Here is a 26423-nt window from a genome sequence, read left to right as displayed (position 1 = left end):
CTTGAACTCTCTTAACCTGGGGTCTGAATGCTCCTCTGCTTGGGTTGCTATAAGTCCAGTTCTTAATACTCCTTGGTTTAGCTTGCACTTCCTGAATTATAGGTGCCGCTCGAATGAGTGCATCCTGAAGGTCTGATGGTCGCATAGATTCGAGACGGGTATTTACAGGTGGATTTAAGCCTGCGCAAAATTTGGACACCTGCTGTGTCGTGTCCATTTGTGGCGCATACTTTAAGAGTGAGACAAACTTAGAGTAGTATGCGTCAAGAGTGAGTCCTAACTGTTTTAACTCATAGAACTCATTCATTTTTTGAGTACGATATGCGGGCGGCAAATATCTCCCTTGCACGGCTTGCTTTAACTTCTCCCAGGTAACGGACCCCTCTGAAATCCCTTGATCCCTGCACCATTGTTTCCACCATAGTCTGGCTTCACCGGTGAGTTTTAATTTGGCGAGCATGGCCTGATTGGTTGGTGCAGTGCCAGCGGCCTCGAAGTAGTCCTCCATAGACTCAATCCAAATCTCAGCGTCCGACTGGACGAATCTGCCTCTCCCGTCAAACTCGGGTGGCTTTATTTGCTTGAGGAGGAACTTCTTCTCCTGGATCACAGTAGTACTTGATATAGGGGGCGAATTTGGAACCTGTACCTGGGGTTGCGCCTGAGAAAAAGTTTTCTTATTATATGATAATTGACATTAGCTTATCTTTAGTTCAACTATTTCGTAACTCATGAAGCTATTTAACTTTATGCAACAACCCTGATGCACAATCGGATAGTGATAAAAAGAAGTCCTTATTTATATTTATATGGCGTAGCCTCATACAACATCTCGAGTGATGATAATCCAATTATTACATTTAGTTTGGGGAGAACAACATTGTATTGGATTTGTCTACAGTAACTGTGTAATAGTAGGGTTTTGGGTCATGAATCTTTAGGAATCGATAATTCATCGGAAGTTCAGGATATCCTTTCCGCTGGAATCCATACTTCCCATGGCGGCCCAATACCTTAATTCTATCAGCTGGAATTACACGGGTTACTTCCTCATATACATATGAGTTTAATTCAACTCTACGACCTCGAATATGCAAAGTCGAATTCACGTGAGCTTCCACAAAAATGAACAGCTTCACGACTTTCAAATCTTCCAACCACTTGATCCTCTTCAGGTTGGTCTGTAGATAAGCGAACCGGTGGGCAGCTATGTAATAGATTCCTGAAGACCCAGTCCATCTTCGCTCTATATATAGAGGTGATGGATTATAAATCTGCTCCAAGATGTTCATCATTTCAATTCTCTGCCTATAATGCGGAGAATGCATTGCAGTCATGAACATGATCCGGAATACCAAAAACTTGTTCCACGCCTCGTAATTCTGCAAGACAGTATTGAAGATGAGAAAATGTTTGGACAGGAACAAATTCTTTACTTCATTTTTCAATGAAATCTTTATGAAAACAATTCCATTGTAAGTCGGCTCTGATACCAACTGTAACGTGTCCACTAGAATCCTCTAGAACACGTCTTAGCAGCCCATCGGAAAGGTTGTCTAGAAAACTCCACCCGGCACTCCCATGGAATGTTGCGGGTTTTGCAATCTAGGACTTTCCGCGTCTGCCACGTAACGGAAGTGTCCTGGCCGTTCCCACTTAGGATCGACCGGAATTGTTTGGTCATTTACTAACAGCGACTAGTGTCAGACCTGATCAAACTACTTTATGCAGAAATGCCTGGTCTGAAGCGGATTCATACTGCACTTGGTTCAAGGAGAATGGAAAACGAGAGGGATGCAAGGCTCGACCTCTCTGCCAAAAGGCATAGTCCCATTCCGTTCCCCTAAAACAGCGTGAATCGGGTAATCGGTAATTCCAAGTCATCGTTCTCATTACTTGTTTCGGTGATGTTAATCATCCTTCTGTTCGTCGAAGATTTTGAGAAAAGATCCCGGCTAACCGGGACCACCCATCCGTAGGACGGACCCATGGTCCATCCTCCGCACTTTCCTCGGTTTGTTTTAGTTATGTAATTACCTACCACATTAGTTTGACATATACAAACAGCTTCTTTGAATTAACCCTGTTATGCACCGGTTCCTTCACGTAATCTTATCACAGGACATAAAGAAAACAATGCCAAACAACTTCTTTATTATCATTTTATCCTTTTATCTTTGAAATACAAGGAGTTCCGCCCGTAGGCATATTCATAATCCGCCCGAAGGCTATCCAGTAATCCACCAGGGATCACTAATCCAAGTTTCTGCCCGTAGACTAGTATGCGGGCCTCGAGATCCAATCCCGAGTCACGTTAGTCTCTTGTGCAGGGCCCGGAAGGCGAGGGATTTACGGCCAGAGCCCCCTCTGGCACCCAAGCATCCTCCTGCTCCAAGTAGAACTCAACGGAGAGACCTCTCGCGGCGGGTTCGGTCCACGTTCCCGGCGCGGCTAACAACCCCCTTGGTTAGGGTCAGGCAGGCAGTCGGGGATAACTGAAGCTGCCTCTCCCTTCAGGCTTCAACCTGAAGTATTTAGATATATTTTCGTCCTTTAGTTCATTGAGCAAACAATGCAAACAGTGCTTTCCAAACTGTTACAAGCACAATCAATTTCCAATGGTCGTTTAGCTGGCAAACTGTTAAGGAGTGATTCCTTTTCTCCGAATGCAACCCGCATTCGATCCAGAATCAATTGCAACTTGGCAAGATTCCTATCATTCTTGGGTTAGGGTCATTCCCTACCAATACTTTAGGTTTTGTTGTGGTAGGTTCCAGCGACCATGTCGCTTTAGTTTATTGTCTGGTCATTTGCTTCAAGGCAAACACCTAACCTTTCCTTTTCCTTGGCAGTTATCCCCCAAGAAAAGTGAGTAACAGGATGATTACTCATCCTCTTGTAAGTTAAATTCTTTCAATAACTTGCCAACCTCGTTTCGAGAGATGACAAAACTCTCTTGTGGGCAAATCTCAAGTTTATACAAAGTTGCAGCTTTTTGCACATGTTTTGCATCTATTCCACGGGATTATTCTACCCATTGTTTAGCGTTTTCCGGTCACGGAATTTACCTCCAGCCGAGTAGCAGGGGTTTAGGGTATCCTCCAAACCATTGCTAATTATGTTGGCCCATGGTCCTAGAAATAGGCAACTCCATCGGAGTTTCATCGTTTTGAATGATCCTTAGGATAAAACCTTAGATCATTTCATGCATGAACATCCAATTGCTTCGACATTTCGTGAACGTGTGTAAGATCTTTAGATTCGCGGTTTTTGTCTTGGCAACCAGTGTAAACTAGGTCGAACTACCCTAGTTAACATTTGGGATTCCTATCATATCGACTCAATCATGCCCATACGAATCTTTGTGGTTTAGATTACTTTAGTCAACTCAATTATTCTTGTCTTGCGACAAGGATGATCCTTCTAAAGGTAATAACTAAATCTAACGGGGAATAATAATTACCAATACGCGTAAACATGCGATTTATCGCTTCTACGCATCACATGGTTCATGATAACTTTATCTTTCCTTGGTGTAGCAAAACCCGCATGATAATCTGGAAGTTAACTTTTCCTAAGACATACTAGGATTTACATCAATTAATCATGCTTACAACCTTATAGTCTATACTTCCGAATCTTATGCTTTGACGAACCATGCAACCTTTCCTAAATGCGGCTTCTGATGAATGATGTTATCGCATGATGATTATGCGATACGCAACATTCCCTTAGCTATAATGTAGTTAACGAAGTTTATACCAACTAAAGCTAATGTTAACTTAGTCCATACGATCATTTTCGTACTCTATTATTTCTTTTCGGATAATACTTTATTATGCTAACCTTTCCTCATGAAATCATTACAAAAAGGATGTTGTCTAACATGCGGCACACGCTTATTCCTACCATGTCTAGGACAAAAGAGAATGCACTTATAAATTCCATTTCTTTGCCTAAGTTTAGACTCATTACTTTGATAAGGTACGAAAACTACATGCAACTAGCCTTCTAAGGTGGATAACTCGTTCAAATTCATGACATATTTCAATCTTGCCTAATGTTCAAGAGATGCTTTATCAAATGTGTTTTTTCCAAAAAATGCAATTTCCTTTATGAGTTAAGCGCGCCTAATCATGCGAGAATAACTCGAAAGAACCTGGACTTGAGGACTCGGGGAGATGTCCACTTGTATATTCGGAGATGAGCCTCCCGCGGTCGCACCTTGTGATCTTTTTGGGGCCATCGTAGGCGTAAATTCGACTTCTGATTTGCCTTTGTGGTCTACGGAGTGTCTTGCCTTGGCATGCAACCTTCCGACCTTTGCCTTTCCTCGTAGGCGGAAGATTTCTTTACGGGATGTCGCTTGCGGCAAAAGGGCTTTAAAGACTTATTGCGAAAGCCTTTTTCGAAGGGTCTTGGGGTTCTTTACGGCCTTCACCTCCTCCTCTTCAAAGTCCCGGGGAGGGGTATGAATGGGCCTTTGGGAAATGTGGTGGGAAGGGACCTTAAGGAGGCCCCCCCCCTTAGAAGCTTCTAAAGGAGCTTGTGAGAAGCTTCTGCTTCTACAGAACCACCGGGGGGGTCGTGATCCACGTGGCGGCGGCCTGAGATGGCCGGGTGGTCAGCGCGGCAGCGATGGCGGATCGTGGCGGTGGCTGGCGGACCGGCAGCTAGCGGCGGACTGGGCGACTGTGCGCGGCGGTGTCGGCGACCTCCTCCTGCTCGGTGACCAGCACGGCGACCTCCTCACGCTTTCCCTCCTTCAGCTCCTCTCTCACAGCTTCTCCAGCACACCCCCTTGCTAGGGGGTGTTTATATAGGCATGGGGGGTGGGGAAGAGGGCCTCCACACACGTGGAGGACTCCCCTCATGCAATCCCCACTTCACTCCTTCTTGGCCATCCCCCCTCCACACTCCCTCTCCTCCAGCCATGCATCGGCTGGGGGAAGGGATAATAATAAAAAAATTTGCCTTGAATTTATCCATTTGCCCTTCCCAAGCGGTCGTTTCCCCGCGGTTTTACGGTCTTCAACCCCGGCCTTTAATTCTCGACGTGGAGACCTCATTTTCGAGCGTGCATGGTGTGGATTAGGTTACCAATAATCACGAAGTAGGGAATACTCTTGCACAGGGTTTACACGGCGTGCGGGAAGTTAATATTTGCGGTACGGGGTACGCGGAAATATTACAGACAAAGAGAAATTTATTGATGATGCTCTTGGGATTTTGACTTCTGGATCATCAATAAATTTCTCTTTGTCTTGTAATATTTCCTAGAGTTCAGATACATACCACCTCTTTGTCTGTAATATTATGTATCACAATATGAGGTGGTATGTATCTAGTCTGCGTATAGTCCTAGAGTTCAGAAGACTAGATACATACCACCTCATAAAAGAGGGGAATCAAGTAGTCCACCACACTTGAAATGATCACAGAGAGTAAGATATCCTATTGAAAAGATTACATATACTAGATTTTTAGCAAATCATTATGTATATATGACAAAGATCATGGAATACAAAGAGCATGTTACATTCAATGAAGCTATCATGGACAAGAATTAGTGTCAAGCAATGAGTGAGGAGATGAATGCATTAGCAGAAAATCAAACTTTGAAATTGGTTGCATTGCCTAACGGTAAGGAGCTAATTGGCTATAATTGGGTTTACAAAGTTAAGTGCAAGTCTAATGGCAACATTGAGAGATATAAAGCTAGATTAGTGGCCAAAGGCTATGCACAATAATATGGTCTAAATTATAAATAGACATTCAATCTTGTTGCCAAAATGACAACTATCAAAACTATGACTGTGTTGGTTGTAGCAAAGGCTAGAAATTACAACAAATGGATGTTAAGAAAGCATTTTTGAATGGAAATTTATTAGAATAAGTTTTTATGGATTAGTCAAAAGGGTGTCTACACCCTCAATATCCAAATTATGTCTGTGAGCTGAAAAAAACACTCTATGGGCGAAAATAGGCTCCAAGAGGGCATCCACAGACTAATACTTACTTACATAGTCTTGCATTTGTAGTTGGCATGGCTGATCATAGTCCATTTACAAAGAGAACAAATGTAGGACTTGTGCTATTAGTCACCTATGTAGATGACTTGATCATTATAAGAGACGATGATATTGGGATACAAGATGTTATGACCATGCTGAAAATTAAGGATTTGGGAGAACTAAAGTTTTTTCTTAGGTTGTAAATTCAACTGATGGATTATGGGTGACTCAAAGATAGTATGCACTTGAGATGGTGAAGAAATATGGTATGATAGATTGCACACTCTTGAACACTTCATTGTATCAGAATACTAAGCTAAATGTTAATGCTACAATTGAAATTTTAGATATTTTTATGTACAGGAAAATGGTAGGAAGTCTCATTTATCTTACCATCACTAGGCCTTACCTCAATTACTCAGATGGGCTTATCAGTTAGTTCATACAAAAGCCTACAAAACCCCACTTGGATGCAATAAGGAGAATTATGTGTTATGTCAAGGCTACAATAGACCATGGACTCTCTTCTATGACAGTGGTAAGCACCTAAAAATCATGGGATATATTGGTGCAGATTAGGCAGGTTGTCCATATGATAAACAATCTACTAGTGGATATGCATTCAACACCTTAGTAGTTGAATGATTAGCTAGAACAACAAGAATCAACCAACAGTTGCACTCTCTAGTATTAAGGTAGATTATAGAGGTGCCACATTAGTAGTTTGTGAGATTTTTTGGTTGCTGAAGTTGGTAACAAAATTGGGTATGCAGATAGCTGCTCCAATGACATTGTATTGTTACAATATGAGTACTGTACTTATGGCTACAAATCCTATATATCATGCTAGGGTGAAACACATAGAGGTACACTATCACTTCATAATAAGAGAGATGGAACTTGTAGGGCAAATAGATCTCTTGCATGTCAAAATCAAAGACCAAGTAGTTGATATCTTTACCAAGTCACTAGATAAAGATAAGTTGAGTCACTTTAGAGAGCTGCTTAGGGTACAATGTATTTCTTGAGCTTGAGGGGGAGTATTGAGGATCAAGCTCATTTAGCTCACTCAACTTATCCAGCTGTAGCTTAGCTATATGGTGTGTGTGTGTGGTCAATAAGTTGAGTTGGTAACTCAACCATAGTTGGAACCTTAGTCGATTGTAGACCTAGATTGCAACACTATAGTGTGTCACTTTTGGTATCTAAAAAAAGACAATGAATAATAATGAAGATGAAGATGAATTAGAGCATAGTGCTTTATTCTATGATCCAATTCTTTTCCTCTATTCTCACCCCTATCCTTTAACAAGGTATATCACAGCCATTGAGCTCTGTGTGAGTAGAAATCTAATACAGACCTTGGTGATGTGGCATGACTTTACTCACTGTCACATTACATGACTACTTCAAGGATGTACTAGTGATTCTATAGCTTAAATATACCCATGTATTCCATTTTTTATTATGACACATTCATTGTGTAATATCATTTATCCTTAGCAAGTTTACACTTAATGGCTACACATATATATGTTTTAGTGCTTTCAAATTAGCCTTTTATCATGTTGTAGACTAAGTCTTTTGTGTGGAAGGAGTTGAAAGAAGAAGAAAAAAAAAATTTAGCCCTACTTATTTGTACCCTCAAGTCTCCATTTTACATGTATATGTACTCTCTATTGCTTTACCTCTCTCCGCCCTTGTTTGTTTACAAAGGATATCTAGCATGCACCCTATCATGTAATCTCCCAATCATACATTGAATTGGATATTCTATAGTAGATTTATTTTCATTGTTTCTTAATAAGGCACCCAAAAGACTTTTCTTATAGTATAATTAAATTGACTCTAATTTTCAATTATCGTATGGTCCCCAAGTTATAAAGCATGATACAAATTCCCTAAATTTGAATGGTATGCATTTGATTGATGCTTTAAAAGTTATATCTATAAGATTCATTTTTCTCTTAAAACTAAGATATTATTGTGGTAGGGAACCTTGATTCAATGTTATTTACTAGCCCCTTTATCCTAGTTTGAATCCTCCATTATAGAAAGATTGATTCACCTCAATAAAATTTTCTTTGAGATGATTCTTAATGGCTTGTCTATCGTCTTAAGTACAAATTGAGCATGTGTATTAATTTACAAAACTAGATTATTGGTTCTCAACAATCACATCAAATGAAATTTAGGAAAAGATATGTGTTACATAAATTTCTTGTGCACATCCTCCTATAGAAGTCAATGAGTTGTCTACATGATTTTTTGTATGTGTCTTGTAAATGTGATAGATGGTGCTTACATTTTTATTTTGCTAGCACCACTTCATGGTCCTTGGGTTTATTAAGGTAAACTAGTTAATGTCAAAATACAATTATGTTACATTAAGGTTAAAGACAAGGAATAAGAGAAATAGGGAGGTGTCTCAGTTTGCAAGGAAAACTATTGTAAGCCCGTAAAGAAATTTAGTTTCAAACTTTGAGATCCAAGAATTACACATGATTTCAACAATTCAATTTCTTGGATAAAGTTGAAAATTAGTATTTTTCTTCTAATCTCAACAATACATTGACTTTTCAAGGAAGAAATGCAAAGGAGCTTGAAGACTTTTGCAAGAGCAAAGGGATTAAGCATCAATTGACGATGTCTCATACACCTCAATAAAATGCCATTGTTGAATGCTAAAATAGTGTCATTGTTAAAATGGTGTACATGCTGAAGGGAAAGGGATTCCCAAACCAATTTTGGATAGAAGCTATTAATATTGCAATCTACATTCTCAACTCAAGTTATACAAAGGCTCTTAAGAGCAAGACTCCTCATAATGCCTATACTTGTAAGAAACCATCTATCTCACACATTAGAACTTCTAGATATGAATGTTATACATGTGTTCCAAATGAAAAGAGGAACAAGTTAAAAACAAAAAGCACAAAATATGTCTTCTTGTATTATAATGATAAGCAAAAGGCTTAGAAATTATATAACCGAGAGGCAAAGAAGATCATAGTGAGTCATAATATGGTGCTCGAGGAGTTGTCATGCAATGGAGAAGGATAATACAAGTTCTTCCACTTTATCATTTAGTTAAGAAGTAGTCCACTGTGAACCTATCCCATGAGATGTCCCTACCCTCAAGGAGGAGGAAGAGACATCTTTGGATGATGAGAATAAAGTTTATCGACCTATAATCACACCATCAAAAAATCCATTGTCGCATCGTGTGAAGTAGTTGTATGATCACAGTAATCCTATACCTACAACTATTGAGAAAAAGATAGATGGATCAAGGAGTTCTTAGAGAGTAGGGCAGCAAAGGAAGGCTTCTACTCACATAGTCAATATGGCTATGATTGGTTGAGATTATGCAAAAAGTATAAGAGCTAGTAGACTTGGAAAAAGTACTTATTGATCCAACACAGAGAGCAGCTATGCTAGTTGAGTATGATAGCATGTTGAAGAATGATACATAAAAGCTAGTGGATTATCCAAAAAAGAGGAAGATTATTGGCACCAACTGGTTCTAGAACATAAAGTATAGGGCTAATGGCAACTTAGAAAAGTAAAAGTCAAATTAGTTACAAGGATTTTCACATATTGAAGGATTAGTTACCACTATTCATATAGTACCTGGAGTGAATTCTCATAAGAAATGGCCAATTTTTTTATCAAGGATGGGATGGAGAATCTTGTCTACTATTCAACAAAGGAGAATGGAGCAAATATCTTTACCAAAGCTCTTATAAAGGATCTACTTTGAGTTTATCTTTAAAGACTCAATATTGGACTGAGGATGTAGTGGACATTGATAAGGTGCATTAGATATGCTCAATGCCCCACCCTCATAAGATTCCACCATGTTAGATATACTCAATTCTCCACCCTCGTGAGATGCCACCAATGATCCATAGTGCTCTAAGTTGCAAGGCCTCCATTATGAGAAGAAGCCATGTGTCGGCATCAGTGGTTCATCCTAACTTGTATATCAGATGAGTTCTAAGTGATCATATGGGAAAAGTGTGATCTTTATGGATTTAGCCTTTGGGCTAGATAGAGTGGTTATGCTGGTAGCAACTTGAGGTACAACACATTGGGTTTTGAGGTGTGGGATTTATCAGGGACACCTATTTTGGGATTGGGGGGTATGGAAACGGCCCTTAGCTAGGTGACCTCAAGGGGGCTAGCAACCCCCTTGATAGGGATCTGAGGGCAACATCCTTGGCTCGACAATCAAGGGAATATTCCCTAGCTGATAAGGGAAGGTTCATAATATGGTCAAACGTGCTAACTAGACTATCTTCCCATGCTATAAAAGGAACACCCCTCCAAATCCATTGTCAATCCATCTTTCACCCAATCAGAGTTCTTCCATCACTACAAGATATAGACCTTATACCGACGTTTAAAGCGACGAAAATAAAAACAACAAAATTTTCCCCCGTTGTCACAAAAAGCATTGTTATTGACGATGCCATAGAAACGTCGCTATTGGCGTCGCTATTGTCATCACTATTGGCATCGCTATATGCATCGCTATTAGCATCGCAAATGCAACGCATATAGCGACGCCAATAGCGACGCAACCAGTAAATTTGCGATGCTAATAGCGACGTGAGCAATAAATTTGCGATGCCAATAGAGATGGTAAGAGGGATTAAAAAATTTTTGTGGAGCACTGTGTGCTGTATGAGAGCCATACAAAATAGTTTCACTACTGTATACAAAGCGCTTGCAAACAAAAAGAATATATACTGAAATCATAAAACTGATACATGAAATAAATACATGATCGCATAAAAAGCGATTGGTGCAATCATGACAAGATATCACTAATACATAGAAAATGTCTACATAGATCAGGCGACTAAAAAATAAAGGTGTGTGAGCTCCAAGGATCCAAGGGTGAGCTACAAATCCTCGTCCCCCGAAAGTTTGTCCCGCCGCAAAGGAGCATCGAACGGATTCTACAGAAAAAGAAACACATCAATCCACCATACAATAATGCATTCAAATATCTCATGGTAACTACGAACAAGAAAGATGAGTGACTTACAGGGCCGCCGCGTCTGTACAATCAGTTGATCAATGCATTGAGACTGTGCCTCTCTTCATATCAAGTCTCAAGGCCTTGCGGATCGCGATTTGTAATGGAGTGCTGCAAAGAAAACAAAATGCTAATTGTTAGAAACATGATTGTCAGTACAAAGAATATTTCAAAAAAACAAACAAGCAAAACAAAAGAGAGACTTACAAAGTCCTCCAAATATGTCCTGTGGCCGCCACTCCCAAGATGATGGACCACTCCGGCCTCGAGTCGTGCCCTCGCCACCTCGCGCTGCCGAATCCAACGTCCTGGAGAATCTGTAGCCTCCTCCCTTAGTCAGCACCAATCTTCTACATCTAACCACTCGGGCTTTGCAGCCCCACTCTTGATTGCCTTGTGTGCATCGGATCGTCTATGTGACATATATGCACGTATGTAATCCATCATCCAGCCCGTAGAGAATCTATCTACTATGGCTGGCACCGGAAACTCCTCATGCAAGGATGCTACTATGTAGTCCTTGCTCCCCTCCGGTATGTTTTTCCAATGATCTAGGACGTTGTGCCGAAAAACTTGTTGGCACAACTCTCTCATGCGAGCCATCACCCTCCTCCCCTCATCATTCATGATGATGGCTCCTGACCTACTATCGACCAGATATCCATAACCCTTAGGAGTCTGCCTAAGATGGGTCCTCTCCCATCTCCGTCCATGCTCATGGGCATATCCAGGAGACCCCTCTACATCCGGTGTACCGACGGGGGTAACCTCTCTCGGAGTGGCATCTAAAGGGGTAGCACCTGCTGATGGCTATGCAAAAGTCGGAGTAACTGGAGTAGACGTCCCCACAGGTGTGACAAATCCTGGAGGTGACGCAGCTCCACTTGAACGATGAGATGGAGACACCACATCCGTGTCTCCACAGCAGCATCCCCCTGATCCCGATGCAGTCCCTCCCTCTGGCCCAAGTCGTGAGCGTCAAGATCGTTTGCTCGAAGCTAAAGCATCCGATCACGCTGAAGCAGATCTAGCAGAGCGCCGTAACGAAGAACGAGACAGCTCCTGGTCTGCCATCTCTCTGAATCTCATGAGCTGGTCTGGAGACATGCGTGCAAAGATGTCCTGCAACTCCTCATCGCTCATCCCTCGACTCATCCTGAAAATGTCACCTACACAGATAAAAAATGGTGTCAGAAACATCAATTTAAATTATACAAAGCATATTAATATAAATCATTTTTAAAAAATACCTCTTAAAATGCAAATCTTATGTACCTTTATAAGAGATCTAAACAACGAATTGAGTAAGTGGATGCTCCAAGTATGAAGTATCCTATGGTCCCATGTTAATCTCCTGACACAACTCCGCATACACTGGAAGGTCGATAGACATGTCACCACAAAAGAATGAGTCTGTCTCGTTCTCAAAAAAATCTTGGACTCCTATATTTCCATCATTGTTAGCCGATGCGGGCTCCAAGCTTTTGACGACCTCCACCCCTTGTAATATCGACCCCTCTATTTGCATATTATCTTCATCTATGCTCGGAACATCGCTTTGATCATATACTCTCGCACTTCGGGGAGTTGAAGGTATAACATGCCACCATCGAGGTTGTCAGGGATTTGGATAGAAGATTACCTATTCACAAACACGTAGAAAGCGAGGTCAAACCATTGTGACATAAACCATGTCGTATTACAATTAGCAAGCAAATGACTCCATACACCTGTTCACAATGGGCCGGAAATACAAAGGTATTGCACAAATCCGTCCTTTTTTTTTTGGAATCTATTTCGAGAAATCCCGATGGACCTCATCGAACTGTTGCTCCAGCTCCTCCAAGTACCACTTTGAACCACTGCACATCGAATAGTATCATGGAGAAGCTACAGTAATCCACCGTAATAATACTTTCGCAAGTTCCCAAAATACTCCATCTCATCCACAACCGTGTTCGGATCCGTTGCTCGTCGTCGGCTCTCTTGCTCAAACCTTACCATGACACCACAGTCCATTGTGGAGCACATTTTGTCAATACGCTCCACGCGAAAATGCCGTCCACGCGACCACGTTGCACTATATATTTTGTATTGTACATTGAAACACTCAAATTAGATGTCGCATATAAAATTTAGATACAACAGATTCTAAATCCCTCATCACCTTTGGACTATATCCCCTCGACAATTCCCACTCCTCCATTGAGTCCTCTGTCCCTTCGCTGGATGCTGCGGTCAAGGCTCCATGCAACTATCGTGTTGACATAAACCGTGGCATCTCCTCCATGCTTTGAGATATCTAATCGATCAATGATGCGTACTACATCGGAATTCAAGTCGCGTTTCCTCTTGATCTTGCCTTGCAATCTGGTACTTTGCGAGCCACGTCTCCATGGAGGCATGGTGCAACATACAAAAGCGATTCACCTTCTCTTCCATTGAGCCATCCATTCTTTTTTCTACCCCATTTCCAACCACCACAACTCCAGTCTGTCTGTCATTATCCTTCAATGTCCATAGCATTTCATTGTCTGGTTCCACTATTGGTAGCCATTGTGGATATGCACTAACACCTCTGACACCAACCAACCTTCGGCCATGCTACCTTCTGGCTGAGCTCATTGTCACACAAAGCCTTTCAGGGTTTTCATGAAGCGCTCCAGGAAGAATATCCATCGCGTATAGACAGGTCCAGCAATCTCCACTTTGTCCACAAGATGCACAAGAAGGTGGACTTGTATCGTGAGCATGCTAGTGGGCAGGTATTTCTCAAAGAGATAGACCATCTCCACTGCTCCCCACCTCACAGATTCAATAGAGGACGTCTTAATCTCTTTCTGTGAGATCCATTGCACCAAAGCCGACAACCTGTAAATGGCCCCGCGAATTTATGGAGTAAAGCATCCTGCGATTGCGATCGGTAGGACAAACTACCACAAATGAGAAAGCATTATGAATAATGGCCACTTTTCAAATTGCAAAATGCCCACGCTAATTACAATCCATTCGTAGCACAAATCTGACATATCTTATGCCAATCATGGGATTTTAGCCCCGACAATTGGTCATCCTTAGAAAATGTAGACCTGAGAGAACGCATCATACCCGTCAGAGTGCGGATAGACTTGATTACTTGCTTCACAATGCGCTCTTCTTTGGTGGACAAAACCCAAGGAGCGCAAGGAAGTTGCACATGACCATCAGCACTCGACTGTGGCCAAAGCACCTCCACCTTACCTACCTCCTTCAAATCCATTCGTGTCCCTATAGTGTCTCTCTTTCCTGTGATGTGGTCCCATAGCAAGCTACCCGCATTCTTGAAAATATGCATGGGACCTGTAAGTGGGTCCAATATGGCAACTCGTAGAAAACTGAGAACCATCGCATTTCATTTGGATGTGATTCCGGGTTTACCATTTTCAGCTCGTACCAGCTTGTGGAGTTCATATGTGTTGGAGGTCGTCCAAGGAAACCTTCCCTGAGTTCATGATCCTCCAGCAAGAAAGCGGCGTGTCCTTGATATACCATCTTCTTCATGGTTCGTGACCTTCGGGAGTCTAACTGTGGTCCACACAATGGACATGCATGATGAGCTGAGGTAACCAGACCTGTAAGGCGAGCCACAACCTAGTGAATACTTGATTGAATGAGATAAAATATAGATATTACCAAGGAGAACGGAGGTCTGCTCACCTGAGCACTCTCCCAATCCCGAAAAGTCACGCATCGTCCACATGAGAATGGCTCGAATGTTGGCTGACCGCCGACCATTGCGCCTGATCATATCTTGCAGAGTGACCCCCTCCTCCCACAAAATCTTAAGCTCATCGACTAATGGACAAAGATGCACGTCCATATTTTTTACTTTGTAGCGGCCTGGGATGAGCAAGCTAAGGATGAGATGTCCTTTCTTCGTAGAAAGCCATGGAGGGATGTTGTAGTTGACAAGCACTATAGGCCACACACTGTAAGAAGTTGAGCGCAGACTGAATGGGTTCACACCATCCATTGCGAGACCGAGCCGAAGATTCCTTGGCTCTCGCGCAAAGCCTAGGAAGGTAGAGTCAATGTGGCTCCATGCACGAGAATCCACTGATATTCGTTTAACTCCATCCATGGACCTATTCTGCACATGCCACATTGTCAAGCTTCCCATGCCGGACGTACGAAACATGTGATTTATGCGGGGGGTGAGCGGAAAGTGTCTAAGAACTTTTTGAGTGATGGTTTGCCCTTGCAAGTCCTGTCAATACTTGTGAGCACCACACTTTGGACATGCCTCCATAGTCTTGTATTCATCTCGAAACAGTATGCAATCGTTGATACATGCATGGATGTTATTGTAGTCCATGTCAAGCTTCCGTAAAACATGTCGTGCATCATCACGAGACTCAGGCATGGTATTTGCAGGTGGTAATATATGATATTTCAATAACCTGAAAAAAATCATAAAACACCTTGAAAAAGCACAAATGTTTACAATAATACTCTTAAAAAAAAATCAATGAAGCCTATGTGCAAGGTACTTGAATAACTCAGTCACACTCGTATCGCTCCAACCGTATTTTGCTTGCACACTTAAGAGTGCAAGGAATGTCTTCAATCGAGATAATCGGCACCCATCATATAATGGTATGGATGCTTCCTCTCTAAGAGGATCACATGTCTCGACATCCATAGGAATCAATGCATCGATCATTGCCTCCATCTCAGGCTCCAAGTTTGTAGGTAGGTCTGGAAGGTTGTCTGTCTCCTCTGGCATTGACGGTATAGATTGGCCTTGCGAGTGGTGGATTGCCTCCTGCAATCCATCCATCGCATGTCCACGAACTCTTCTAATTGGCTGCAAAGGGTGCACTCCCCCTTGGGACGAGACATCACCCCCCTGGATAGAAAATTTGCCAACAAGAGCCTATCTTATTGTGTATGGTTTTCAATTAGCTTGCGAGTACAATGCATGATTAATATTAACTTCAAATTACCATTTGCTGAAAATCTGCAATCGCCTGATCAATGATCTCAGATTGAAACTCGCCAAATCGTCGTATATGTTCTACAGACAATCAACGTTTTTGTCTAATTGCCAACTTGCATTGAGAGCAAGGACATGGGACACGCTGATTAAGATACGCCTCATGATCTTGAACAATAAGACCTTCTTCGTTTTCCATTTTATCTATATTACAGCAAACGAGGCTCAAATGGATAGCTTTATGGAGATGTATGTCAAGTTGCAAGTTGACCATAAGCTCTTGCTTGAGAGGTTTTAGCCTCTGCAAGAGCTTGAGAAGCAAATTTTGTAAAACATTGAGGTTGATATTGATGCATCCATGTTGTTGAAATCTAAACTTCAAGATATAAGAAATGATTTATTGATTAATGAAGTTCTTCACGAGGTGAATATAGAGTTGAAGGGGATGGAACACGATTCTTCTTTGGGATTTAATGGTGATAAGTCAATTATTGAGGTGTCTTCTTGTACAACCATTATACCTTATATACCTAGCTACGGTCTCTAGGTTATGTACTTTGAGTATCTTAGAGTGGCTCTACTAGGATTACTTATACAACTGTACTAGAGGGCTTTGACTATAAGTAATCCATTTATGAGCATCATTGAGGATCTCTTAGTCTAATAATAAATCAGTCTCAACAAAAAGCATCTTAGAAATGTGGTTTTTTTGTCCTAGGATCGCGTATTAAAATTAATGCCATCTATGAAATTTATCAACTATAGTAATTAAAAAATTTTCAATCAATTCTACTCATAGTCATAACATTTGAAGAAAATATTATATGCTCAATTTAAGGGATTCTTCTTCTATAACAATACTTTTGGGTTCATTTTGATGAAGTACCGTAATGACCATTAGCTAGGGTATCATTTTCTTTTAGTCCTTCCGTTGACTAGTTGGCATGATTTCTAATTTGTTATGCCTATAAAGTTAATAAAAAAACAATGAATTATGCATATCACAATTAGATCCCCTACTTGGACATTATGAAGGATATGACCAATTTTAAGCCATCTTAAAGAGTCATCAATGTACGTGGCCCATGGCAAAGCACATTGCATACTGAGGGCTAAAATGATGAACGGGTTGCCTCTTACCCATCCAACCTCCAATCCTCACTAAGAGAACTAAAGAGGGGCACCACCTGGCCAAAGGGAGGATGGGCTAGGACATCCCTTTTCTCAAAGAGAATCAAGAGAACTAAGACACAAATTTACAAGAGAGAATATATGTACTAGACACCATATTGGAATATAAGAGAGAGATGAGAGGAGAGGGAGACAAGAGTAGAAGAGGTAGAAGAAGCTTGCCATTATGCTACATGGAATGAGAAGATGAGAAGGGAGGGAGATAATAGGAGAAGAGGTAGAGGAAGCTTGCCATTATGCTACATAATAAAAGAACTCACTCATAGCTCACCTCAAAGAGATGAGGGTATTCTAGAGTGCTCTCATGGGCTTGTCATTGTCCTTCCTCTCTCCCCCTTCATTCTCCATGGGCTCTTTATATAGCCTCCATGAGGGATTAGATTAAGCTAATCTTCTTGATTAACATAATCCTAGATGATGTATGGCATCTTTGAAAATATGGAGCATAGTGGATGGGACAAGTCCCCACCTTGGTCATCATGCAAGAAGCCAAGGGTGGTGGTAGACAAAATAGAGAAATGGAGCTAGATTACAAGAGGTGGGTGCCCAAAGCACATTATTATAATATATTTACAAGAAGGACAAAGCAGAAAGTTGGTGTGGTGAAAGAGAGAAGAAAATTGCATGTAGCCAGCAGTCTGTGCCTTCGTAACTTCAAATCCGTGAGGAATTTGAAAAACGTTTCTTCTGCAACTTTGTAGACTAGGTCGAAACCAATCGGGCACAACAAGAATTTTCTTGAAATTCGCTTTTTCTTGGGAGTTATTGAGATTATAAAAAACGGCTTCTAAAAGCTGCTTTCACTTTAGTCTCCCATATGTATATAAATACATATAAGCATGTGACAAAAGGGGTCCATGCTTGTAAGCTTTTGTGCAAGATCCAACTGACACCATGATGTGGATATTGACTTGTGTGCTAGGGTGAGGTGTCCTCTAATGATGGTGATAGATTCCAAATCTTAGTGATGCAAACGGGGCCCATGTATAGTTGGAGCCTAGACCTTTGAAAAAATCTATGCACTCACTCAACTCCTAGATGTAATCCATTTCCATCTTCACTAAGATAACCATCCCTTTTACCCTTTATATTGGCATGCCTTCTAAGAACTTGTTCCCCCCATTTGCTAGAGTTATCATAATCGAGAAGTAATGTAGCATACCTAGTGCTTGAAGAGTAAACCCAAAGTGATATGGTAAGCTCTTGATAGGGGTTTTGGCCAAATTTTGTGGTAATAATCCGGGTTGTAAAAAACCCGGATCATTAGCCCTCCCCTTAGGCTAGAGGTATTCATGCCTCTAGCTTGATAATGATGGTCTAATAGAGCAAGGAGAACTGCACCCCCTCATTGGTGGCTCTTCATTGAATGATTGCTTCAAAGTGTTCATATTTCTTTAAAAATAAGGCTTCAGTCGCCATCCATTTACCCTTGTCTTGTGAACCTTCCCATCCATGTCACCTAGCTAATAGCTGCCATTTGGATATCTCCTTATGACCATGAATGGCCCTTCCCACTTGAACACAAGTTTAGCATCCTTTCTGTTATCAAAGCGGTTATCATAGCGTAGCACAAGTGATCCTTCCCTTATGTGTTTTTTAGCCAGCTTCTTGTTAAAGGTCTTCCTCCTCTCTTCAGCCTGCATGGAATAGTGTTGGACTACTGCTTCTCTATCTAACTCCAGCCTCTCTAGATCCAAGATCCTTTCCTCTAACTTCTTATCTTCATTCTTCTCTTGACTGGCTACTAAAACACGCAAACTGGCCAGTTCCACCTCTATAGGAAGCAAAGCCTCTTGGCCATAGACAAGGTAAAATGGAGTATAGCCAAATGAGGTTCTGAATGAAGTCCTGTACACCCAAAGAGCTGCATTCAATTTTTTATCCCAGTGCTTGGGGTGCATGTGTACCTGCTTGGTATATATCTTACAAATTAGCCCATTCACTTTTTCGACCAAACCATTACACTGTGGATAGTAGGGAGTAGAATGCCTGTGCTTGATTTTTAGCCTTTCCATTAGCTCCCCTACTAGGTTCGCCCTAAAACCAAGACCCCGATCAGAGATAGTTTCCAAAGGTGTGCCAAACCTGAAACAAATATTTTCAAACACAAATTTTTCCACTTCTTGGGCTGTGATCCTACTAGTTGCTAAAGCCTCTGCCCACCTCGTCATGTAGTCCACACCCATTATGATGTATTCCTTACCAGATTGAGTTCGTGGGAGTGGCCCTATTGCATCAATCCCCCATTTCTCAAATGGGCCATATGTAGTTATGGGATTTTGTTCCTCATGCACTAGCTTCCTTGGTCCGGCCTTTTGGCAATTGTCACAAGTGCGGCACCAATGTTGCACATCTCGATGTAGACTAGGCCACACAAAACCGGCTTGGAGAATCTTCTTGCTGGTTATTTCTTGAGCAAAATGTCCGCCACAAACCCCTTCATGGCAGCTCTTAATCACATCTATAATCTCCTTTGCTGTTGGCACCCTTCTAAGCACTACATCCTTTCCTTTGCAATACAACACATCACTTATCAAGCGATATTTGGTGGCCTTAGTAGCTAGCCACCTTTTCTCACTTTTACTCATATGTGTAGGTGCCTCACCTTGCTCGAGAAAATAAAGCACATCTTGTAGTTGAAACTTACCTTGAAACAAGGGAAGATCTACTGTAATGATGCCTACCATTACCTCTTTCAGTTTTTCAGCTGCTAGAGCATCTGCGTCGCCATTTGTGCGCCTTGGCACAAAATAGATTTGGGCTTTCTGTAGCTTTCTCATGAGAGTTTTAGCTTCCCTCATTTTCACTGCTAAGTTATCATTTTTACAAGCCCAGATTCCTTTCATTTGCTTAACAGTTAGCATAGAATCCCCAAAAAAATTAAGTCGAGTGACACCATGTGAAAGACACCACCTCAAACCTAAAAGCAAGGCTTGATATTCTGCCTTATTATTAGAATGGACATCCTCCAAGCTAATACCTTCTCCATAAAGTTTATCACCTTCGGGACTGAACACCACTATTCCTGCTGCCGCTTTGTCTTTAATACGCTTGTAGGCTCCATCCAAGTAGAGGGCATGGGCATTCTCCACCTGCGGCGGCTCCTCAAGGGGAGGTGTTTCCTCTTTTACCTTTCCCTTCTCCTTTTCCTTCTTTTGATGACATCTATGGGTCAACAAATCAGCTAGGCAAGCTCGAGTAGAATCCTCCACCTTGAAGGTGTAGTCAAACTCTTGGAGTTGTATCACCCACTTAGTGATTCTAGCTGAAACATCCATGTGCTGTAAGGCATAGGGAAAATGCTCTTCTATCGTGATCATTGTGAATGGCCTAGGGAGAAGATAAGGACGAAACTTTCTTACAGCAAACATTAGAGACAAAACCATCACCTCGACCATCTTGTACCCTTGTTCTGATGCTGTCATTACTCTACTAGAAAAGTAAACCGATCTCATTAGGCCAATTTTAGCATCCTTTTGTATTAGTGCTGCCCCTAGAGCATCTTCCCTAAAACTCGGATTGCCAAAAAACTCCTGATCCCAACACGGCTGTAAAATTATAGGAAGGGTGCTAAGAGCCTTCTTCACCTCATGAAAGCACCTTTCACTGTCGTCACTCCACATGAGCTCCTCAAAGTGGGTTAATTGTTGCAGTGGAAATATTAATTGGGAGAGGAGATGAATGAACCGCCCCATATATCGCACCTTCTAAATGAAAGAGGTTAGTTGCTTCACAGAAGATGGTGATGGCACCGCCAATAGGGCCTTAACTTTGTTTGTATCTGCTTCAATGCCCCTCTCACTTACGACATGCCCTAACAAAGTTACACTGCTTTCGCCAATGCGACACTTCTCATGGTTTAATTGCCCTCCCATTTGTGCAAGGTGGTTGAAAGCTTCATCCACCTTTCCTAGATGTAAAGCCTTAGAACTATAAATACAAAAATCATCAATAAAGACCCTGATGGATTTCCCAAAATATGGTTGGAAGACATAATTCATGAATCGTTGGAAGGTAGCTGGGGCATTTGTTAATCCAAATGGCATTACTTTGTAAGCAAAACAACCCCAAGGTTTAATGAAGGTTGTCTTCTGTTGATCCTCCTCAGCTATTCGGATCTGGAAATAACCTGAATACCCATCACAAACAGTGTATCTCTCATGCCCGGCCACCTCGTTGAGTATTTCATCCTGAAAGGGAAGAGGAAAGTGATCTCTCTTAGTTGCAGCATTTAGCGGCTTGTAATCCACACAAATCCTCCATTTTTCATTCTTCTTGGGTATCACCACCATAGGTGAAACCCACTCTGAGTCCCCTATTGGATAGATGAAGCCTGCCTTTAAAAGTCGTTGCACCTCAGACTAGAGCGTTTTGTTGAACTACTCCCAATCGTCGTAATCGCTGCACCACTAGCTGTGCTCCCTCTTTTAGATTAATCTGATGTTGTACTACTGTCACACATGTGATGTATTCATAATCTAAAATAAAAAGTGTAGAGTGTTTTATCACCACTTCCATGTAGGCTGCCTTCTCCTCAACTGATAGATCCTTAGCCAACATTTTTTCTAACCCCTCCTTCTCGACCTTTGGAAGCTACTGCAAAATTTCACTGCTAGAAGGCCCTTTTAATGTAATCCCCATCACTTCTAGAGAGCTTTCTTCCTCCTCATTAGAAGACTCTCCCTCTGTCATAGATGACCAACCCTCACTGTGGAACTACATTCATCAGCGGTGGTCTCTAACACAAGATCCTCCTGTTGGCCTTCCTTCATGTTGTAGATAGTGCTCTTCCATTTTTTATGCATCCCCTTTTGTGGTCTTAGCTCTAAAGCCCCTGTCTCACAATCTTGTCTGGCTTTCATTCCCATTAGCCATGGTCGCCCAAGAATAAGCGGATAGCCGTTCCCCTTCACTGGCATCACATACATGTCAAGCTCCAATTGCACTCCACACACCTTTACCTTGACTTTCTTTATAACTCCCAAACAATTTACTTCTACATTGTTAGCCATTTTGGCCCCAAATTTAGTAGTTTCATTTACCTCTAATCCCAAATGATGCATCAACTTTTCTGTCATGACACAAATCTCTGCACCTCCATCCACATATGTCTTTGACACTCTCTGCCCATTGATTTCGGCTTCCACTAGAGGCACAATATCTTTCATCTTTCTAGCCTGGATTGCATTCACATGTCTATTCTTCATGGGTCTAATGCTTACCATCTTTGACCATTGTCGCCGCACTATTGGAGATAGATGTAGTAATTGGGGCCATGAAGTTTTTGGCCCTTGATTCCTCACATCAGCAAGCAAATCATAAGCTCTAGTACCTTTACCCAGGGAAAAATCATCTGGCTCAATGTGTTGGTGTGAGCGAGCCCTCCTCTTTTTATTGTTGCGTGTCTTTGCAACCATTGATGACTCTTTCTCCTCTTTCATATTTTCAACCTCCTTTGGTGGTGTAGGCTCCATTCTCTCAATTCTCCGGGCTTTCTTCACCGGCATTGCTTCAACCTCTACTACTTTGGCCTTCCCTTGGACATCACTCTCATCTAAACTAATTATCCTAACATCATGATTCTCTGGCGGTTGGACAGGCAAGGGTGGCATCTCTGCAAGTGGTCGAGGATGCTAGAGAACTTGAACCGGTGGTGGAAGCCCTGGATTCGGTGGAACAAACCTTTCCCTAGGTGGTGCCACTTGTTGTCCCCTCCTTCTTGGTTGGAACTCATTTCCTGGAAAACGCCTAGGATGAGGGCAAAAGTACACACCATGGCCAGTCTCCCCATAATTATAGCAAACATACTCTCTTTCTTGTCTTCTCGGACCTCGATTGCCTTCATTTATGAGGGGAGGGGGTCGTACTCCTTGCACCAAATTTAACGAAAGGCTTTCAAGTTGATTAGTAATGTGTTGTAGGAGCTCTTGCTGTGGTATCTCTGGTTCAGGTGGGACCTCTGCTATTTCTCTAGGCCTTGGCATGGTTGGTAAAACCTACATGGGCTCAACTCCCCCCTTCAACTGGGCTTGATACTTCAATTTTCTATCTTTCTTCCTCGCATAAGTGACTGATTCTTCATAGGATGTGGGAAACTTTCCTTTGACCTTCTCCCTTAGTAGAGGATGGAGTCCGGCTAGAAAACAATCTTTCTTAAGGCAATCAGGTACTCTTTCACCCTCGGCTAAAGAGGCTGTCCATTTATCCCACAATTTTATAAACATGCCTTCGTAGGTTTGGTATTCCCCTGCTACGGTTTGGCAAAGATCTAAGAGTTGTCTCCAAATATCTTTTGGTGGCTCTGTATCTTGGTACTTGTGCATGAATGCGGTCTTGAGATTCTCCCAATTACCCCTTGTAGCCTCCGGGAGAGCTTGATACCACACTCGAGCATCACCTTTTAGAACTAAAGAGAAGGCCCGTACTTTGGTTGCTTCATCATCCCAGCCTATGACTAGGAAGGCCATTTCTAAGTCATCCAAAAAGTCTAGAGCTTTCTCCCCTTTGTGCCCAAAAAAACTTGAAAATGCCATGTTACCTTAGTAGAGTATGAAGATGAAAACGTCTAGACTTAAGTTGTATTTTATAAGGGGAAGGATGAATGGGTTCACAGATGCATTGATTTCAACAAGACGTCTAGGCCCCATTATGCTTCTAATAATGCCTTGGAATCTAAGCTTTGTGCTAGCTACAATATGCACAGTTTGCATAGCAAGTGGATGGATAGGTCCATACAATTCGTTCTGATTCATGAGAAACTATTATAATAGGATAAAGACATGTACATTGAAGGATGCATTGTAGTCTAGCATTGGGAAGATTATAGGTTCTGGTGATACAAGAATCTCCCTTAATCTTTCAGCCCCAAAGTACATGACAAGACGCTACTGGAAGAAAATCTTCCTACTGATGCATACATTAACTCGGATTTTTTGTACAAAGTGGAAGGTGTAGAAATTCGGAACATTGTTATTATTCATGAGTGGAGACCCTTTTACTGTAATCCCCATCACTTCTAAAGAGCTTTCTTCCTCCTCATTAGAAGACTCTCCCTCTATCATAGATGACCAACCCTCGCTGGAACTCCATTCATCAGCAGTGGTCTCTAACACAAGATCCTCATGTCGGCCTTCCTTCATGTTGTAGATAGTGGTCTTCCATTTTTTATGCAGCCCCTTTTGTGGCCTTAGCTCTAAAGCCCCTGTCTCCCAATCTTGTCTGGCTTTCATTCCCATTAGCCATGGTCACCCAAGAATGAGCGGATAGCCATCCCCCTTCACTGGCATCACATACATATCAATCTCCAATTGCACTCCACACACCTTTACCTTGACTTTCTTTATAACTCTCAAACAATTTACTACTACATTGTTAGCCATTTTGGCCCCAAATTTAGTAGTTTCATTTACCTCTAATCCCAAACGATGCATCAACTTTTCTGTCATGACACAAATCTCTGCACCTCCATCCACATATGTCTTTGACACTCTCTGCCCATTGATTTCGGCTTCCACTAGAGGCACAATATCTTTTATCTTTCTAGCCTGGATTGCATTCACATGTCTATTCTTCATGGGTCTAATGCTTTCCATCTTTGACCATTGTCGCCGCACTATTGGAGATAGATGTAGTAATTGGGGCCATGAAATTTTTGGCCCTTGATTCCTCACATCAGCAAGCAAATCATAAGCTCTAGTACCTTTACCCAGGGAAAATTTATCTGGTTCAATGTGTCGGCGTGAGCGAGCCCTCCTCTTTTTACTATTGCGTGTCTTTGCAACCATTGATGACTCTGCCTCCTCTTCCATATTTTCAACCTCCTTTGGTGGTATAGGCTCCATTCTCTCAATTCTCCGGGCTTTCTTCACTAACATTGCTTCAACCTCTACTACTTTGGCCTTCCCTTTGATATCACTCTCATCTAAACTAATTATCCTAACGTCATGATTCTTTGGCGGTTGGATAGGCAAGGGTGGCACCTCTGCAAGTGGTCGAGGATGCTGGAGAACTTGAACTGGTGGTGGAGGCCCTGGATTTGGTGGAACAAACCTTTCCCTAGGTGGTGTCACTTGTGTCAAGATTGTGGGAGAGAAGGAAGGAGTCTCGCTTGAAGCTTTCTTGCTTGCACAATGGGGGAAGACACACAAGGGTGGAGGCTGAAAACAGTTTTCCTCTTCTTAGTTGTGTAAGCCAAAAGAACTCTATTACAAAGAAATAGAAGAACCCTCTATATGGGTCTCAAACCAAACTCAACTAACTACAGTGTCATACTAACTGAGCCACGAACTAGAGTAGATAAGGATAGCTATCATGTAGCTATTATTCATGGGCGGTGTACCAACCGCATCTGCAACTGACAAGTCGGTGACATAAATACACAATGGTCACCCTGGCGTATCACGAGTAGAGCTCGATATCTCAACACTCCCCCTCGAGCTCAATCCCAATTCCTGCACACCAAGCAGGTCTCTGAACTTGCGCAGCTTCTCTGCGCCCAATGCCTTCGTGAATATGTCAGCTACCTGATCCTCTGTGCTGACATAAACTAGATCAATAAGACCTAGTAAAACCCTCTCTCGCACATAGTGATAATGCACCTCAATGTGCTTTGTTCTAGCATGATAGACTGGGTTATTTGCCAAGTGTATACTACTCATGTTGTCACAATAAATGACAACTGGTCCATCTGTAGACTGATGCATATCATAAAGTAGCTTATGCAACCAAGCTACCTCACATGCAGCCATTGCTGCACCCCTGTACTCAGCCTCTGTGCTCGACAAGGCAACTGTAGGCTGTTTCTTGCTGCTCCAAGTGACTGCAGCACTCCCAAAAGAGAACACATATCCACTGGTAGATCGTCTATCAGAAATGCTACCAGCCCAATCAGCATCAGTGTATCCATGCAACTGTATCTGAACCCCAGTCTCATAAAATAGTCCATACTGCAATGTGGACTTCACATACCTGAGTATGCGTCTAGCCGCATCCAAATGTGGTTTCCTTGGAGCCTGCATAAAATGACTTACCAATCCAACAGCATAGCTCAAATCTGGCCTGGTAATAGTCATATGAATCAAACTTCCTACTATGCGTCTGTACATAGTAGGGTCTTCTAGAAGCTCACCTGCATCTGTGCTCAGCTTCACATTCTGCTCCAAAGGAACTGAAATAGGCTTACAGCCTGTCATCCCAT

Source organism: Lygodium microphyllum, chromosome 8, assembly GCF_053477565.2.
Source record: "Lygodium microphyllum isolate KBCC chromosome 8, Lygodium_microphyllum_v1.1.10, whole genome shotgun sequence".
NCBI lineage: Eukaryota > Viridiplantae > Streptophyta > Polypodiopsida > Schizaeales > Lygodiaceae > Lygodium > Lygodium microphyllum.
This window is presented reverse-complemented; position numbering follows the sequence as displayed.